Below are 19340 nucleotides of genomic sequence, written 5' to 3' on the forward strand. Positions count from 1 at the left end.
AAATGATTCCTTTTTTGTGGCTTTAGGGGGTTATTCTGCTCTTTCAAATTCTAAATTAATTCAATGTCAGTGAAAATCAATGAACAAAAATTACATGTTGTTTTAATAATCTTTAATAAAAGCTGGAAGAAAGAAAAAAGTAGCAATTATGGAGACCTACATTTGCCAAGAGTTGATACAAATTTTTTATTAATACTTGCAACAGCGCCATGATGTGAGAAATATTATTTGCTACAGTTTACAGATGAGAGAAAGTAAGTTTCTTAATGTCACACAGTTAGTAAGGTTCAGCCTAGAATCTGTTTTCTCAGAAATTCAGTCTTGATTATAGAAACACCTATAATCTGATGCCCATCTGACTTATCATAATTCTCTTCTGTCACCTGGTTCACTACTTTCTACTTTTTTTGTTTTTTGAGATGGAGTCTCACTCTATAGCCCAGGCTGGAGTGCAGTGGCACCGTCTCGGCTCACTGCAACCTCCACCTCCCAGGTTCAAGTGATTCTCCTGTCTCAGCCTCCTGAATAGCTGGGACTACAGGCGCATGCCACCATGCCCAGCTAATTTTTATAATTTTAGTAGAGACAGGATTTCACTATTTTGGCCAGGCTGGTCTTGAACTCCTGACCTCGTGATCCTCCTGCCTCAGCCTCCCGAAGTGCTGGAATTACAGGGGTGAGCCACCGCACCTGGCCACTCTTTTCTTCCTTCATCCTTTTCTTTTCCCTCATTTTCCCTTCTTTCTTTCCTATTCCAATACAAAAGGAAAAACACAAGAAAGCAACAAATACTCTTTCATGATATTGGGAAAAATACATTATGGATATCCTAAATATTTTTGCTTATTTATTTTCAGGTTTTTTAGGATAAGGATCAAAAGCACCAGAGTTGTAAAGAGTCTTATCAGTTAGGACTGGTAGGAAATAGAAGGAATGCTCAAACCGAATAATTACAGGAGAGATTTTTAGAGGCACGATTCTAGAAGCGCAATCAGGACACAGGACAGTTGGGCGCCGTCGCCACTGCCAGGCCTGGTGAAGAAAGAGACATTGTGGCTTGTAGAACCTGAAGACACAGAAAAGTGAGTAGAGAGGCCACCTGACAGATACTCCGATCTTCAGTCCAGGTATGCAAACAGGTAAGAGGTAGTGGAACCTGTTTCTGGAACTCCCTGCCCTCCCACTGTCCCTGGTGGGCTTGAGCTGAAGCAGGAGAACCTCTTGAACCCGGGAGGCAGAGGTTGCAGTGAGCCCAGGTCACACCACTGCACTCCAGCCTGGGTACAGAGGGAGACCCTGTCTCAAAAAAAAAAGTGTGACTAATGATACCCATCTAATGATCACCTGTTAGTACACTAGTTTACAAAATTAATTCTCTGTCAAATGTCAAGTTTATGAAACTTCATGAATACATTTGTAAGTATTACTATTATTATTATTATTATTGAGACAGGGTCTCACTCTGTTTCCCAGGCTGGAATACAGTGATAAAATCCTAATTCATTGCAGCCTTAAACTCCTGGGCTCAAGTGAACCTCCTGCCTCAGCTTCCTTAGCAACTGGAACTACAGGCACACACCACCACACTTGGTTAATTTTTAAAACAAAACAATTCGTAGCTGGGCACGGTGGCTCACACCTCTATTCAAAACACTTTGGGAGGCCAAGCCCGGTAGATAACCTGAGGTCAGGAGACCAGCCTGACTAACGTGGAGAAACCCTGTCTCAACTAAAAATACAAAAAATTAGCCCGGTATGGTGGCACATGCCTGTAATCCCAGCTATTCAGGAGGCTGGGGTGGGAGAATCACTTGAACCTGGGAGGCAGAGGTTGCAGTGAGCTGAGATCTCACCATTGCACTCCAGCCTGGGCAACAAGAGAGAAACTCTGTCTCAAAAAATAAATAAATAAAATTGTAGAGATGGGGGTTTTGCTATGTTGTCAGGCTGGTCTTGCTCTCCTAACCTCAAGCAATTCTCCTGCCTCAGCCTCTCAGAGTGCTGGGATCACAGTCATGAGCACCTTGCCCAGCCAAGTATTAGCATTTTAATTCTCATATTGTTTTTTTTTTTTTTTTTTTGAGATGGGGTTTCACTATGTTGGCCAGGCTGGTCTCAAACTCCTGACCTCAGGTGATCCACCCACCTCAGCCTCCCAAAGTGCTGGGATTACAGGCGTGAGCCACCATGCCCGGCCTAATTCTCATATTTTCTTACTAAAAATGCATAGTGTCATTTCTTATTGTAAGATCTGAGTTTAAAAGTCACTTCCTCCAGGAAATAGTGCATTAATGATGTAATATCCTGCTCTGGGCTCTGATAGAACAGTCTTCTTCCCATCTGGAACCTGCCTCACTTTACTGTAATTGCTTGTTCAGTCGCCTTTCATCTGATGAACTGAACGCCCTTACAGAACAGGGACTGTGTCCATCTTTCTCACCGTTATATTCTCACACTTTCTAAACAATGCGTCTGGGAGACATTGCCTTATCAGTACAAAGTACATACAGTATGTGTCAACATCATAAAATAAAACCAGACTTTGACTGGGCATGGGGGCTCACGCCTATAATTCCAGCACTTTGGCAGATCAAGATGGGCAGATCACCTGAGGTCAAGAGTTCGAGACCAGCCTGGTCAACATGGTAAAGTTCTGTCTCTACTAAAAATACAAATAAGACCAGGCTGGTCTTATTTTGCTGTTATTTCTTAGTGCAATCCACGACATAGTAAAAGTCTAAAGAATACTTGTGAATGAAGCATCAAAGTTGGAGTTTTTCTCCATTTCACATTTTATTTTCATTAAAAAAAATGTTCTTTTCCAATGTAAAATTTAATTTTCAGTACTATAACTTAAAAAGCAAGGCGGGCATGGTGGCTCACAGCTATAATCCCAGCACTTTGGGAGGCCGAGGCGGGTGGATCACGAGGTCAAGAGATCGAGACCATCCTGGTCAACAAGGTGAAACCCCGTCTCTACTAAAAATACAAAAATTAGCTGGGCATGGTGGTGCGTGCCTGTAGTCCCAGCTACTCGGGAGGGTGAGGCAGGAGAATTGCTTGAATCCAGAAGGCGGAGTTTGCGGTGAGCCGAGATAGTGCCATTGCACTCCAGTCTGGGTTAACAACAGCGAAACTCCGTCTCAAAAAAAAAAAGCAATAATTCAAGATTATTGCTTTAAAAAAGTTATTAGTGGCTGTGCACAATGGCTCACACCTATAATCCCAATTATTTGGGAGACTGAGGCAGGAGGATTGCTTGAGGATAGGAGTTCAAGACCAGCCTGGGCAACATAGAGAGATCCCCTTCTCTACAAAAAGTTTTAAAATGGTGGTATACACCTGTAGTTCCAGCTACGTAGGAGGCTGAGACAGGAGGATCATTTGAACCCAGCAGTTCAAAATCATAGTGAGTTATGATCGCACTACTGAACTCCAGCCTGGGTAACAGAGCAAGACCCTGTCTCTAAGAGGAAAGAAAGAATTATTTGTAATGCAGTTCCCTAAGGTTGTGATCACTTTATTCTTTCTCTAATATATTAATATATTTTTGTATTAAAAACTGCAATAGCCAGGCACGATGGCTCATGCCTGTCATCCCAGCACTTGGGGAGGTTGAGGCAGGCAGATCACTTCAGGTCAGGAGTTCAAGACCAGCCTGGCCAACATGGTGAAATCCCATCTCTACTAAAATAACAAAAAATTAAGCTGGCATGATGGCACATGCCTGTGGTCCCAGCTATTTGGGAGGCTGAGGAGGGAGGATCTCTTGAATCTGGGAAGTGGAGGTTGCAGTGAACCGAGATTGCACCACTGCATGCCAGCCCAGGCAAAAGGCAAAAGAGTGAGATTCTGTCTCAAAAAAAAAAAAAAGAAAAGAAAAGAAAAATGCAATAATAATGATAATAATAACAAAAGCAAAACAATGACATTAAAATCTTTACACTATATTGGCATAAAAAACTAGTGTCTTTCTAAACAATGTGTCTGGGAGATATTGCCTTATCAGTACAAAGTACATACAGTATGTGTTAGCATCATAAAATAAAATCAGACTTTGGCTGGGCATGGGGGCCCATGCCTGTAATTCTAGGGCTTTGGAAGACCAAGATGGACAGATCACCTGAGGTCAAGGGTTTGAGACCAGCCTGGCCAACATGGTGAAGCTCTGTCTCTACTAAAGATACAAACAAGGCCAGGCTGGTCCTATTTTGCTGCTGTTGTGCTGCCATTCCTCCTTCATTGGACAGCTTTATCATTTGTCTTCCTTGAAAACAATGCTCCAGGAACATCAGCAGGCATGCTTCCTTGAGCAAACCTCCAAGTGATTCTCTGAGAAAAAAGGCCAAGAAGAAAGACTGTGGGTCAAAGGGTATTGTCGACGAAAGGAGTCAAACTCTGTAAAATATTTGAAGAGATTTATTCTGAGCCAAATATGAGTGACCATGGCCTATGAAACAGCTCTCAGAAGGCCCTGAGAACATGTGTCCAAGGTGGTCGGCTCCAGCTTTGTTTTACACATTTTTTTTTGAGACTGAGTCTTGCTCTGTCGCCCAGGCTGGAGTGTGGTGGCATAATCTTGGCTCACTACAACCTCTGCCTGCTGGGTTCCAGTGATTCTCCTGCCTCATCTCCCGAGTACCTGGGATTATAGGAGTGCACCACCATGCCTGGCTAATTTTTGTATTTTTAGTAGAGATGGGGTTTCACCATGTTGGGCAGGCTGGTCTCAAACTCCTGACAACCCTCCCGCCTCGGCCTCCCAAACTGCTGGGATTACAGGTGTGAGCCATCACACCCGGCTGGTTTTATGCATTTCAGAGCGGCAGGAGACATCAGTCAAATATATTTAAGAAATACATTGGTTTGGTCCAGAAAGGCAGGACTACTCAAAGCAGGGGCTTCCAGGCTACAGGTGGATTTAAACATTTTCTGGTTGACAATTGGTTGAGTTTGTCTAAAGACCTGGGAGTGATAGAAAGGGAGCGTTCAGATTGAGATAAAGATTACGGAGACCAAAGTTCTTTTGAAGTCTTAAAGCAGCTGCCCTTAGAGACTATACATAACAAATATCTCCTATTCAGATCTTTAATCTCTTTAGGATTGGGAGGGTCTGGAAGAGAAAGATCTAACTATGTTAATGGAGTTTCTTTACAGAGCAAAATTTCCCTCACAAAGAACAGCTTTGCAGGGCCATTTCAAAATATGGCAAAGAAACATGTTTTGGGGTAAAATATTTTGATTTTTTTCCTTGTCTTGTAATCTTATGCCAGAGTCTGGTTGGAAAGTAAGTCACAATACATAGTGTTAAATACAATCCACCTGATGAGAATTTATGATTTGTAGGGTATAGATCCCCAGGCCCCTTAGATAGGAATTTGGGCAAGATAAAAAGAAAAAAATCGGCCGGGCGTGGTGGCTCATGCCTGTAATCCCAGCACTTTGGGAGGCCGAGGCGGGTGGATCACGAGGTCAAGAAATGGAGACTATCCTGGTCAACATGGTGAACCCCCCCCCTACCAAAAATATAAAAAATTAGCTTGGTATGGTGGCGTGTGCCTGCAATCCCAGCTACTCAGGAGGCTGAGGCAGGAGAATTGCCTGAACCCAGGAGGCGGAGGTTGCGGTGAGCTGTGATCGCACCATTGCACTCCAGCCTGGGTAACAAAAGCGAAACTCTGTCTCAAAAAAAAAAAATCAGAGTTTCATCCACAATATACATATTTAAAATTTCACTGGGGTTCTTCTGATTGTGGTTTTGAGTTTAAAAAAAAATATTTCATTGGGGACCAGGCATGGTGGCTCACTCCTGTAAGCTCAGCACTTTGGGAGGCCAAGGCGGGCAGATCACAAGGTCAGGAGATCAAGACCATCCTGGCCAACATGGTAAAATCCCGTCTCTACTAAAAATACAAAAATTGGCTGGGCATGGTGGCACGTGCCTGTAATCCCAGCTACTCGGGAGGCTGAGGCGGGAGAATCACTTGAACCAGGGAGTCGGAGGTTGCAGTGAGCCGAGACTGCGCCATTGCACTCCAGCCTGGTGGCAAAGTGAGACTGCATCTCTAAATAAATTAATACATAAATAAATAAATACTCATTCGGTTAGATCTTTCACAATGGCCACGGCCACTTATAATCACTGGTAAATGTTTGAGATTGCCCATACCACACTGGCATTTAGTGATATATACTCATTTTTTAGGTATAATTATTTTTTCGAATTTATTTTTAATACATAGATGCATAATTATACATGAATATATGTGTAAATTTATGTATATAAGTTGTAATATATATGTATATTATATATAATATATATAATATGTATATTTAATATATAATATGTATATAAGTGTCCGACCTACCCTCTGCGGGAAGACTGGGCTCATTGGGAAAGAAACCGGACCGCAGGCTAGAGGAAATTCCTTAAGTTCAGGCTTTATTGAGAGGAAAGAGCCTCCGGGCAGGCCAGCCGGGACGAAAAGGAAAAATGGCCGCGCCGCTCAAAGGGGCAGGGTTGTTTTATAGGGGGCTGAAGGGCTGGGGGTGGGGAAGCCAAAAGCCGAGGTGGTGGGCAACTGTTGGTCAGTTTGAACTGCTGGGCGGGAAGCTGGGCGGCGGGAAGCTGGGCGGCGGGAGGGCTAGGACCGGTATGTAAAGTGAGAGATAAGGGAGCCTCTTTGTGGGGGAGGGAAAGAGAGAGAGAGAGAGAGAGCGTGAGAGCGTTTGCGGTAGGGGCAGAGTTTTCCAAACATTCCCGACTCCTTAAAGAAAAGAAAAAGAGGGGGTCAGGGGCGTCGGTTGTCTCTCTGGCTACTTCCTGCTGACAAGGGTCGACGGGGGGGTTCTGAAGAGGTTTCTTTTCCTAAGGAGCCTGGAGGTTTGGGGAGAGGTCTGTTTCTTGCACTCGTTCAGGGTAGGGTTGGAGCAGCATCTGGTGGATGGTGACTCCAGTCAGTTCTTGAAAGAGCCGCTGTAGGAACTGGAGAAAGCAAGGAGCAATAAGTAAGATTAGGCAAACGGCTATTAGGGGCCCAAGCAATGGTGACAAGAGGGTATACATAGAGGAAGACCACCACGCTGTGGCTTCAGCCGAGAACTTCTGACTCTAGAGGTTAGTTTTGAGTTTCTGGAGGCTCTCGATTCGGGTTTCTACTAGGCCGGATTCACTGATGTAGTAACAGCACTCTTCTTGTAGGAAGATACAGGTCCCTCCTCGTTCAGCAGTGAGCAGGTCCAGGGCTCTTCGGTTCTGCAAGGCAACTTGGGCAACTGAGGTGATCTGTCATTGGAGTGATGCTAAAGACTCAGTAGAGTCATTAATAGCCGCTTGGAGTTGTGAGGTCAGTCGGGCTATGGCCAGGTGAGAGTGGACTAGTGCCCCTCCTCCTAATCCTGCTGCAAGTGCTGAACCAGCAAGGGAGACACCAACGGCAATGTGTAGGAAGGCAGCTCGTCGGGTGCGGCGATGGGGAGTTTGCAGCATCTGGAATTCGGCTGGGGAATATATAGTGAGTCGAGGGACTAGGGTTACCGGGAGGACTTTCTGTGTATTTTCAGATGGCTGGGTGGGTTGGGGAAGAGAAGCGTTGGCGTGTTCTCGGAGAAGGCTGCGAAGGAGAGTAAAGTAGGGGAGGTAGCTGTCTAGAGGAGTAGTCTCTGGCGGTGGGGGAGTTGAAAGTAGGAAGGGGCAACCATACAGCAGCTCAAATGGGCTAAGCTGTGATGGGCCCCGGGGGCCTGCTCTTACCCTGGTGAGGGTGATAGGAATTAAGGTTACCCAGGATTGGCGGAGCTCAAGCATGAGCTTAGTCAGATGCTCCTTTATTAGGCCATTGGCCCGTTCCACCTTACCAGAGGACTGAGGATGGTAGGCAGCATGTAGCTTCTACTGAATTCCTAGAGAGGTAGAAACGGCATTAGTGACTTTGGAGATAAAGGCTGGGCCGTTGTCTGACTGTATGGTAGCCGGGAGTCCAAAGCGTGGGATGATGTCTTGAATGAGATGAGTGGCTACTGTCCCGGCAGACTCAGAGGCTGTGGGGTAAGCTTCAATCCAGCCTGAAAAAGTGTCAACAATGGTTAGCAGATACCGGTACTGTTTGTGCTTTGGCATATGGGTGAAATCAATTTGCCAGTCTTGGCCAGGTAGGAACCTGCGTAGCTGATGAAGCTGGCGCCGGGGATGACAGGAACCCTGGGAATTAGTTTTCATGCAGACAGTACATGAGGACTGGACTTCCTGTATGGTACTGAGGAGGCGGTGGGGGTGAAAAAGTGGGTGGAGGAACTGGTATAAGGCTTTAGGCCCAATGTGGAGTGAATTATGGATGTCTTGGATTATCTGGTACCTTTGCTTTTCAGGGAGGATGAGGAGGTTATGCTTGAAGGCCCAGTCATCCTTGAACTGTACCCCGGGGGTAGACTGGAGGGTCTGGAGTTCTGAGGCAGAGTATTGAGGGCTAGGAGAAAAAGGCTGTGTGGGCTGGCGGTGGGGAAGGTTATGACGGCCTTCAGCTTTGAAAGGATGTCTCACCCCAGAAGGGGAACTGGGCAGGTGGGGATTACTAAAAAGGAGTGGGTGAAGGGAGTGGAGTTATATGAGCACATGAGTGGTGGGGTTTGATAGGGGATACTCGGGGTCCCATCGATTCCCATGACTAAGACCTGGGAAGGGGTGAGATGGCCAGAATAAGAAGGAAGTGCGGAGTAGGTAGCCCCCATGTCTTGTGACCCTAGGCTCGGCGAGGGTAACCGGAGTCGGAAAGCCAGGGCCCCGCTAGTCATCTAGCAGCCCTAGTAGACTGGGGAACGGAGCTCCCTCGGAGGTTGGCTCCTGGCAAGCAGGCTCCTCCCTACTGAGGGTGACCGCCGGCTGCGTAACGCCAGTGTGTCTGTTTTGAGGAACCGGCACCCTGGGGAAGCTGGGGCAGTCTGACTTCCAGTGTCCCGGGAGCCGACAGATAGGGCAAGGCTTAGTTGGTGGCCATGGTTGTGGACAGGCTCGGGACCAGTGTCCTTCCTTTCCACATTTGAAACATGCCCCTGGAGGGGCATGGGTTTCGGCCTTGGGCTTCTGGTTCCCTGCCGGCCTTAGAGCCGCCACTAGGGCTTGGGTCTGGAGGGCAGCCTTCTGCTTCATGCGAGTTTGGCGGGCAGCCTCAGCCGCATCTTCCCTGGCATTGAATACTTTAAAGGCCATTTTTACCAGGTCTTGGATGGGAGTCTCTGGCCCCTCTTCTGCTTTCTTTAGTTTCTTTCTTATGTCGGGTGCTGATTGGGAGATAAAATGGGAGGCTAATACAGTGGCCCCATTTTGGGAGGCTGGATCTAGTCGAGTGTACTAGGGCTTCTTATGTTTGAGTGAGGTATTGGAATTCTTTAATATATGTGGACGGGTTGGCTGAGAAGGATCCTAAACGTGTCTCAATTTGGGACAGGTCTTGGAGTGAGAAAGGAACATGGACCCTGATTAAACCTTCTGCGCCTGCTACTTCTCGGAGTGGGGCCAGGATAGCTGGCTGGTGGGAGCGGGTGTGGGCCGCCACCGGAGAGGCAAGAGGAAGTGCAGCCTCTGAGGGAGGGGGCTCGGAGGGAGTAGAGGGAGAGCGAGGCATGGCCTCTGAGGTAGGAGGTGCAGAGGGAGTGGGGGAAGGGCGTGCCGTTGATGGCGAGTGGTTGCTGAGATTGGCAGGATAGGACAGATGTTCAGGCAGATCCTCCGGTGAGGAGTAGGGAGGGGGAGAGGTAGTGGAGGAAGATTTACGGGGGGTTCGAGATAAGAGGATTTGGTAGGTGGAGCAGGAAGAACATAGGTCGGGGTGGGTACGGAGGTCCCAAAAAGCCTGGACGTAAGGAATTTCATTGTCCTTGCCCGCGCGGCGACAAAAATTGTCGAGATCTCGGAGGGTGTTGAAATCAAAAGTGCCAGTCGGGGGCCAATGTGACTGGTTACTGAGTTTGTATTGGGGCCAAGCCACCTGGGACAGGAAAATAAGCTTTTTCTTTCTGAGGGTTTGGGAATATCCCAATTTGGTAAAATTTCGCAGCAAGCACCCGAGGGGGGTGCTCAGAGGTATTTTGGACTCCGAATTTCCCATGGCAGGCGCAGCTACAGACTCTCCGGCGCGGATGGGCAGATGCAACGAAAAGGCGTCCCCGTTCGTTGCAAATTCCCCGGAGTACAATTAAGTACGGAAAGGGAAGCGGTCAGAGGGGCGTCCCCCGTCTGGCGGCTGTCCCTCGGAAGGCTCCTGGAGCCAGAACGGAAGACTACCTTGGCTCGGCCGAGACTAGGCAAGGAGTCCGTGCGGAACGCCGGAGAGGGAGCAACTGCACCGTGCCGTAGGAAGAGGAGACGGGAAGCGGGGGAAGGCAAAGCAAGAAAAAACTTGGCTTACCTTAATCGGAACGTGGAGGTGGCAGGGCCAGTGTTGGGTAGGTAGGGGAGGGGGGCCGTGGCCAGGCCAATGGCCTCAGCTCCCGACCCGGGTTTCCGGCACCATTTGTCCGACCTACCCTCTGCGGGAAGACTGGGCTCATTGGGAAAGAAACCGGACCGCAGGCTAGAGGAAATTCCTTAAGTTCAGGCTTTATTGAGAGGAAAGAGCCTCCGGGCAGGCCAGCCGGGACGAAAAGGAAAAATGGCCGCGCCGCTCAAAGGGGCAGGGTTGTTTTATAGGGGGCTGAAGGGCTGGGGGTGGGGAAGCCAAAAGCCGAGGTGGTGGGCAACTGTTGGTCAGTTTGAACTGCTGGGCGGGAAGCTGGGCGGCGGGAAGCTGGGCGGCGGGAGGGCTAGGACCGGTATGTAAAGTGAGAGATAAGGGAGCCTCTTTGTGGGGGAGGGAAAGAGAGAGAGAGAGAGAGAGCGCGAGAGCGTTTGCGGTAGGGGCAGAGTTTTCCAAACAATAAGTGTTTAATGAAAAACACCCATTCTCTGCCCTATGCTTTCTTACAACTGCTATCCACTCCCCAGAGGCAGTCATTGGAAGCTCTGCTAGCTATTTTTTTCCGGTGTTTATCTCCACATTTGCAAGTACCATGCTTCTGTGGCTATTTGCTAATTTATCACTTCTCGAAAAAACATATTTTTTTGAGATGGGCTGTGGCTATGTCATCCAGGCTGGAGTGCAGTGGCACCATCATGGCTCACTACAGCCAGATCCCCTGGGCTCAAGGTATTCTCCTACTTCAACCTCCCGAGTAGCTAGTACGATAGGCACACGTCACCACACCTGGCTATTTTTTTGAGACAGAGTCTCGCTCTGTTGCCCAGGCTGAAGTGCAGTGGCATGATTCTGGCCCACTGTAGCGTCTGCCTCCCAAGTTTAAGCAATGTAGCTGGGATTACAGGCATACACCACCATGCCGGCTAATGTTTTTATTTTTAGTAAAGATGAGGTTTTACCATTTTGGCCAGCCTGGTCTTGAACCCCTGACCTCAAGTGATCCACCCACCTCAGCCTCTCAAAGTGCCAGGATTACAGGCTTGAGCCACCATGCCCGGCCTATACCTGGGTAATTAAAAAAAAATTTTTGTAGAGCCATGGTTTTGCAACAGGTCTCCAATTCCAACTTCAGCTTCCCAAAGTGCTGGGATTACAGACGTGAGCCACTGTCACCGGCCTTATTTTTAGACGTTGCTTAATGACATTGATGGATGACTAACCTTCCCACAGGTACATCTATCATTTCTCCTCCCCCATCATCCGAGCATAGCTTTATCACACTTTTTGGAGGAATAAATAGTCAATATTTACATTATAATTGACATAGGAGTTAAGAAAAAAACCACTTAGGCAGATAGTGAGTGTATAGAAATCCTTGGTAAGGCTTTTCTTTTGAATGAAAGGCAGCCCCAAATCATTTTCTAACAAAGAGCAGCCTGTTAGCTAGGCTCCGTGGCTTACTCCTATAATCCCAACACTTTGGGAGTCCAAGGTGGGCAGACCACCTGAGGTCAGGAGTTCAAGACCAGCCTGGCCAACATGGCGAAACCCCATCTTTACAAAAATACAGAGGTTAGCCGGGTGTGGTGGCGGGTGCCTGTAATCCCAGCTACTCGGGAGGCTGAAGCAGGAGAATCACTTGAACCTGGGAGGCGGAGGTTGCAGTGAACCTAGATTGAACCACTACACTCCAGCCTGGGTGACAGAGAGAGACTCAGTCTCAAAAAAAAAAAAAAGAAAGAAAGAAAGAAAAGAAAAAAGGGAGCAGCCTGTAAAGACAAGCTGCAGACATAGACAAGCAAGCTGGGAGCTTGCACAGGTGAATGCCAGCAGGAATTAGGGACTAGATGTTCAAGATGGTGGCTCCATCTTCCCTTCTTTTTTCTTTTTCTTTTTCTTTTTTTTTGACAGAGTCTTCTTCTATTGCCCAGGCTGGAGTGCAGTGGCACCATCTGGGCTCACTGCAACCTCCACCTCCTGGGTTCAAGCAGTTCTCCTGTCTCAGCCTTCCAAGTAGCTGGGATTATAGGCATATGCCACCACGCCCAGCTAATTCTTGTATTTATAGTAGAGAACAGGTTTCTCCAGATTGGTCAGGCTAGTCTTGAACTCCTGACCTCAGATGATCCACCCACCTTGGCCTCCCAAAGTGCTGGGGCGCCCGGCCTCTATCTTTCCTTCTCTTTGTCAGACACGTGTGCAGTAGAGCAGACAAGATGGCCCCGACCTTTTCTGTGAGACTATGGAATATGTTGAAAAAGAAAAAAAAGATGGCTACCACCAACTGGAAAGCTCATTTGCATAATAAGATTAGGGTGGGGCAACCAGCCTTCCCGGGTGCTATGTAAACATCATACCTGATCAAACCAATCTGTGAGCTCTGCTAAATCAGACACTGCCTCCTCCAGCCAGACTATAAAATCTGCTGCTCTCCACCAAGTCCCCTTCTTTTCCAGATTTCTCTTTGTCTCTTCTCTCCTCTCTCCTCTCTCTCTGTGTGGCAAAAAGCTGCTCTCCTCTCTCCTTTCCTCTACACACTTTCCACTCCTTAACCCACCCACATGTGCCCATGTCCTGAATTCTCAGTGTGAGACAGCAAACCCCAGGGTATATATCCTAGACAACGTACTGTTTCACAGTGACTGTGCACATATTGTTCATACCTGAGCCAACTGTAGCATTGCATATCCATTCCTCTGCAGCCAGGATTCCTAAAGTTAATGCTGGCCTCATTTTCAAATTCACCTTATTTTTTGTTATTCATCGTTAGTGTTCTCTAAAAGGTTTAACGTCTCTACTGAAGGCCTTTAAATTATATTTTCCATATGCTCAAGTACATCAATTCCATGTCTATTTTCCTGGAACTGTCTTTGGAGGTCCGCTTCCTTCTGGACACTGGGCTGGCTGGGCTCTGGCCTATTGCTCTGTTGTGGGTCGGATACCCTACACCCCATTTGAGGGATCTCCTGTCTCTTCTTCTTTGTCTTCTTTGTTTAAAACTTGTGCATTCCCTTTGATGAAGCATTTCTCTAGCAGTGTCCTAATAAAAGTCACTTGGGAGCATACTTGGAACATTTTGTTCTTCAGTGAAAAACGACACATTATTTAGAGCATACCTTTCGAAGTTGTCTGATTCTGATTATGCAGAGGCTCAGTGCCTTTTATTACCTTTGAGCTATTTTACAACTCTGTAAATTGTGGACAACTGATGGCAATGCAAAATATTATCTACAGACATATAATAAACAATTCACATCCCTCTACCCACCTCCACAAAAAAAAAACAAAACAGCTTCATATCTATTTGCAAGTTTATTTCAAAATTCCTTTTTTCCATATAAATTTGTGCTTCTTTGAATTACCCTTCAAACTGGCTGTGAAATCTTAGAGTTAAGTAAGATAGTTAGCACATGTTCACTTTACATCTATGTGTATGAGAGTCATGATTTTACCTTTTTTGAAGCTATTCTTTAACAGAAGTATACTTTTCAAGTTACTATTAGCCTGAAAATATCTGCTTTACTTTCGTACTTTACTTTTAGATTGGCTGGTTACAAAATTATAGGTTAAAAATTGAATGCCAAAAAGAACAAAGAAAAAATAAAACTGGTGTATTTAAATGAGGGATCATCAAGAAGATGAAATTCAGAGTTATCACTTGTGTCAGTGTAAATTACATATTATTCTCCAAAAACGTCATCTTACCAATAACATTCTTTTCCCTAAAAATATAATTCTTAATATAGAAGGGAAACTATTTTCTAGCCATGGCAGAAAAAGATTTCACAGAGCAAGATCAGAAAAAAAAATAAAGTAAATTTACAAGTGACACCAGAAAACAAAATTATAACAAAATATAAAGACTACTTGGATGCATTAACAAGTTTTTTTAATTTCTCACACCATATCTGAGGTGGTCATATATTAGTATGGTCTTTCTCAAGAGATGTACTAAGCCAGTCCTCATTTAAACAAATGATGTGACCTAAAAATAAGAGCATTATGGTTACTGTCTTGATAGAAAGCTTACACACAATTAGCTGGAAAACGCAATGGAAAATTAAACACTCAAGTATTATTTCATCTTTCTCCTCATCTTTTCTGCTCTTTACTCCCTAGGAAGGGGACAATGAATCCACATAATTCTAAAAATTTTACTCTAACCTGTACCTATCAAAAGAATATGAGATTCAGGCCAGGTGCAGTGGCTCACACCTGTGATCACAGCACATGAGACAGGTGGATCATGAAGTCAGGAGTTCAAGACCAGCCTGGCCAACATGGTGAAACTCCATTTTTACTAAAAATACAAAAAATTCGCTGGGCATGGTGGCGGGGGCCTGTAATCCCAGCTACTCGGGAGGCTGAGGCAGAGAATTGCTTGATCCAAGGAGGTAGATGTTGCAGTGAGCCAAGATCATACCACTGCACTCCAGCCTGGGCAACAGAGCAACTCAGTCTCAAAAAAAAAAAAAAAAAGATTATGAGATTAAAACAAATTAACCATGTCCTTTTTTGCTCTTTATATACTTAGCATCTAGCCAACCCTTAACATGTTTAAGTATTCCAAACATGTTTAGTTGATGAGTGAATAAAAAAACTGCTTTTATAAGAATTTTTTGGCCAGGCTCAGTGGCTCACACCTTTAATCCCAGCACTTTGGAAGGCTGAGGCGGGTGGACCACGAGAGGTCAGGCATTTGAGATCAGCCTGGCCAATATGGTGAAACCCCATCTCTACTAAAAATACAAAATCAGCCAGGTATGATGGCGCACACCTCTAACCGCAGCTGCCCCAGAGGCTGAGACAGGAGAATCACTTGAACCCAGGAGGCGGAGGTTGCAGTGAGCCAAGATCACGCCACTGCACTCCAGCCTGGGTGACAGAGCAAGATTCCATCTCAAAGAAAAAAAAACCAAGAATCTTTGTTAAATTTAGAAGATCATACTTTAAATTTTTAAAAATCTAAAAAAAGAGAGAATTGAAAATCTTTCCTATCTTAATCTACATACAAATGCTTATTTGATTACCTTTCTTAGGTTAACCAAAAAGCTTTTCCCTGGGTAAGAGCATCATTGGATACAGTGGACTGGATCCAATACGCCTCCCACATCCTCTCCTCCCATGGTTTCCTGAGAGCAGGTGTCATTATCATTACTGCAACTCTTTTTAGGCATTAGTTTATTCACAGCAAACAGAATGAAAAACTCACAAGAGAAAAACAGACAAAAAACCTAATCCAGGTCAAATGACTGGTTAAATCTCCCAAAAACAAAACAATCTTCTCTTTGTACCTTCCATTGGATGAGATGACGTCTTTCCCATTTTTACCTGACTGCACCTACTTGATTTAATGTTTTTTAAACAGAAGTATCTTCCTCTCAACATATCCATGTATATATTTAAAGCAAAACAATTTTAATCAAATTCATATGCAGATTAATGGGCTCCAGCCAATTCCTCTTTTCATAATCTACCAGAATGGTGGTACTGCCATGCTTTATAGAGTTTCAGAATAATCTTCTTTGATGAACATTTCATATCATTATGAAATGATATGGCCTGTTTAAAAATATGTTTTATAAAACCAATTTCCTCCCCTGTCTTATTAACTTTTGGAAGTACTGAACAGTAAATTTTTTTTTTCTTTTTTCTTTTTTTTTAAAGATGGGGTTTCACCATGATGGCCAGGCTGGTCTTGAACTCCTGACCTCAGGTGATCCACCCACCTCGACCTCCCAAAGTGCTAGGATTACAGGTGCGAGTCACCATGCCCAGCTAGAACAGTAAAATTTTTGGAAGTTATTTATTGCCCATCGTTTTGGCTTTGAAATTTCCTTTATATTGGAGATTGAAGGAAACACTATTAAATTTCACCTGTGTTTCTAAGTAGTTTTACTTCTTATCTCAAACACATTAAACAAGTACCACAAAATACATATCATCTATTGTTATTAAAATGCCTCATAGATATAATATAATCGAAATTAGCAAAGGCAATTCATATCCAAACAGAAAATAATTCTGTGGTAAAGTTGAAAAATGCTGATTTTTTTTTTTTAGTTTGTAAATCACCTTTAAAAATTTAAGTGTCCGCATGCACATGAATGTTCATTGCAGCACTGTTTACAATAGCAAAGACCTGGAACCAACCCAAATGCCCATCAATGATAGACTGAACTGGGAAAATGTGGCACATATATACCATGGAATACTATGCAGCAATCAAAAATGATGAGTTCGTGTCCTTTGTAGGGACATGGATTAATCTGGAGAACATCATCCTCAGCAAACTGACACAAGAACAGAAAATAAAATACCGCATCTTCTCACTCATATGCGGGTGATGAAAAATGAGAACACATGGGCACAGGGAAGGGAGTACTATACACTGGGGTCCATTGGGGGGAATAGGGGAAGGACAGTGGAGCCGGGGGAACTGGGGAGGGATAGCCAGGGGAGAAATGCCAAATGTGGCTGAAGGGGAGGAAGGCAGCAAAACACACGGCCATATGTGTACCTATGTAACTATCTTTCATGTTCTGCACATGTACCCCAAAACCTAAAATGCAATAAAAAAAATTTTTTTAAGTGTCCGACGGACATGGTGGCTCACGCCTATAATCCTAGTCCTTTGGCAGGTGAGGCAGGGGTGGGGGCGAGGATCACCTGAAGTCGGGAGTTCCAGACCAGCCTGGTCAACATGGTGAAACCCCATCTCTACTAAAAATACAAAAATTAGCCTGGTATGGTGGTGGGCCCCTGTAATCCCAGACTCACGAGGCTGAGGCAGGAAAATCGCTTGAACCCAGAAGGCAGAGGTTGCAGTGAGTGGAGAGTGTACTACTGCACTCCAGCCTGGCGACAGAGCAAGACTCAGTCTCAAAAAAAAAAAAAAAAAAGGATGGAAGGCAAAGTAACCAATTAACATAGACTAGATATAAACTCCCCTAGAGCAAAGATGCAAAGATTTATGTTTTCGCATGACACTCTCTTGGCTGGTACTTCATTCATTATAAGTTCTAAGTAAATACAGATGAATACACAAGATATGAATGATAAAAAATAAATAGACCCGGCGCAGTGGCTCACACCTGTAATCCCAGCACTTAGGGAGGAAAAGGTAGGAGGATAGCTTGAGCCTAGGAGTTTAAGACTTGCCTAGGCAATATAGTGATACCCCCATTCTCCAAAAAATTTAAAAATTTAAAACCATAAATAGATATCTAACCTATGTAATAGCACGGAAAATGCTTAACGATACGTGCACAAAAAATAAAGCAGAATATAAGTTGATCCCCTGGTGTGTACTGGGGTTTGAAAGAAAAAGTTGATCAGCACTATGATTATAACTTTGTAAAATTTATATGGGCAAATAGATAAGAATAAGTCAAGAACTTAAATGAAAATAGTTTGTTAGGGTGATTAGAATACTGCTCCTCTCCAACCCCAACCATTTGTTTGTAATTCTATTCGCAATGTAATTTAATAAGAAAGAGAACTGTTAAAACATATTTTTAATTTTATTTATACATTTTAGAGGCAGGGCTTGCGGTCTTGCTCTGTTGCCCGGGCCGAAGTGCAGTGGCATAATCACAGCTCACTGTAACCTCGAACTCCTGGGCTCAAGTGATCCTCCTGCCTCAGCCTCCTGCATAGCTGGGATGACAGGTCCATGCCACCACACCTAATTTTTTCTTCTTTTTTTTTTTTTTTTTGATGAGCCCTGCCTAAGCAGGACATCAAAAAATTCAGTTATAAACTCATAAATGTTCCTCTCCATGGAAATCTTTAGTAAAAGGTGAAAGATTTATTTGTTATGAAGAGAAACCAGAGCATACCTAATTTTTTAAGAAATTTTTTTCGTAGAGATGGGGTCTTGCCATGTTGCCCAAGTTGGTATTGAAACGTTTTTGACCAGAAGGCAAGAGCACTGACCTCTACAGCAGGCTTCAGTCCATTGTGGTTACCTTAGGCTAGCCAATTCACCTCTTTGAGGTAGTGCCATTACGTCGAAACATGAAAAAGATGATTTTAGATATAACCAGGTGCAATGGAGACAGTAATAAGGGGACAGTATTCTAGTCAGAAATTGAAGGCCCCCAAGGATCAAGATGACTGGAGCACAGAAAATAAGGGAGATATGGCAAGCGGTGAGCTTGGCCTAGAGATCCCTGACAAACAACTAAGGGATTTATATTTTATCCTCTGTCATTTCAGCTATTTGGGTGGCTGAGATGGGAGAATCACTTGAGCCCAGGAGTTTGTATTTAGCCGAATCAACAGAGTAGACCCATTCTAAAAAAAGAGAGAAAGGAAAAAAAAAGTGTCATTCTAAGGACAATGGGAATCCATTAAAGGTAGAATAGCTGGGTGTGGTGGCTCAGGCCTTTAATCCCAGCACTTTGGGAGGCTAAGGTGGGTGGGTAATGAGGTCAGGAGTTCAAGACCAGCCTGACCAATATGGTGAAACTTCATCTCTACTAAAAATGAAAAATTAGCTGGCCGGGGTGGCGCAGCTTCTCAGGAGGCTGAGGCAGGAGAATTGCTTGAGCCCAGGAGATAGAGGTTGCAATGAGCCAAGATCATGCCACCACACTCCATCCTGGACAACAGAGCAAGACTCAGTCTCAAAAATAAAAAAATAAATAAAGTTAGAATAAAGCAAGCTGTGGCTCTTAGAAGACCAGAAGCTCATGTGAGGAAACAAGGTTTTATCAAAACTTGAGAGGCTGAGGTGGAAGGATGGCTTGAGACCAGGAGCTCCAGGCTGCAGTGAGCCGTGATGGAGCCACTGCACTTAAACCTGGGTGACAGAGACCCTATCTAAATTTTAAAAAAAGGTGAAAACAAAAACAAAGAATAAAATTTAGAGACTATCACAAGATA

The 19340-nt window shown here is 44.8% G+C and overlaps 1 long non-coding RNA gene and 1 other non-coding gene across 2 annotated transcripts; both read right to left on the bottom strand.

Annotated features, from left to right (window-relative positions):
• Positions 1-6425: 6425 nt before the first annotated feature.
• LOC144579418 (uncharacterized) lies at positions 6426-10549 on the bottom strand. The gene is made up of 2 exons (XR_013526883.1): positions 10404-10549; positions 6426-8064 (listed from the first exon to the last, which is right to left on the bottom strand). It is a non-coding gene; the product is annotated as an uncharacterized LOC144579418 (long non-coding RNA).
• A 7624-nt stretch (positions 10550-18173) lies between these two features.
• On the bottom strand, positions 18174-18290 carry LOC118148268 (U5 spliceosomal RNA). Its single transcript, XR_004735022.1, has one exon. It is a non-coding gene; the product is annotated as a U5 spliceosomal RNA (small nuclear RNA).
• Between the last annotated feature and the right edge of the window lie 1050 nt (positions 18291-19340).

Source organism: Callithrix jacchus, chromosome 15 (assembly GCF_049354715.1).
Source record: "Callithrix jacchus isolate 240 chromosome 15, calJac240_pri, whole genome shotgun sequence".
Classification (NCBI taxonomy): domain Eukaryota; kingdom Metazoa; phylum Chordata; class Mammalia; order Primates; family Cebidae; genus Callithrix; species Callithrix jacchus.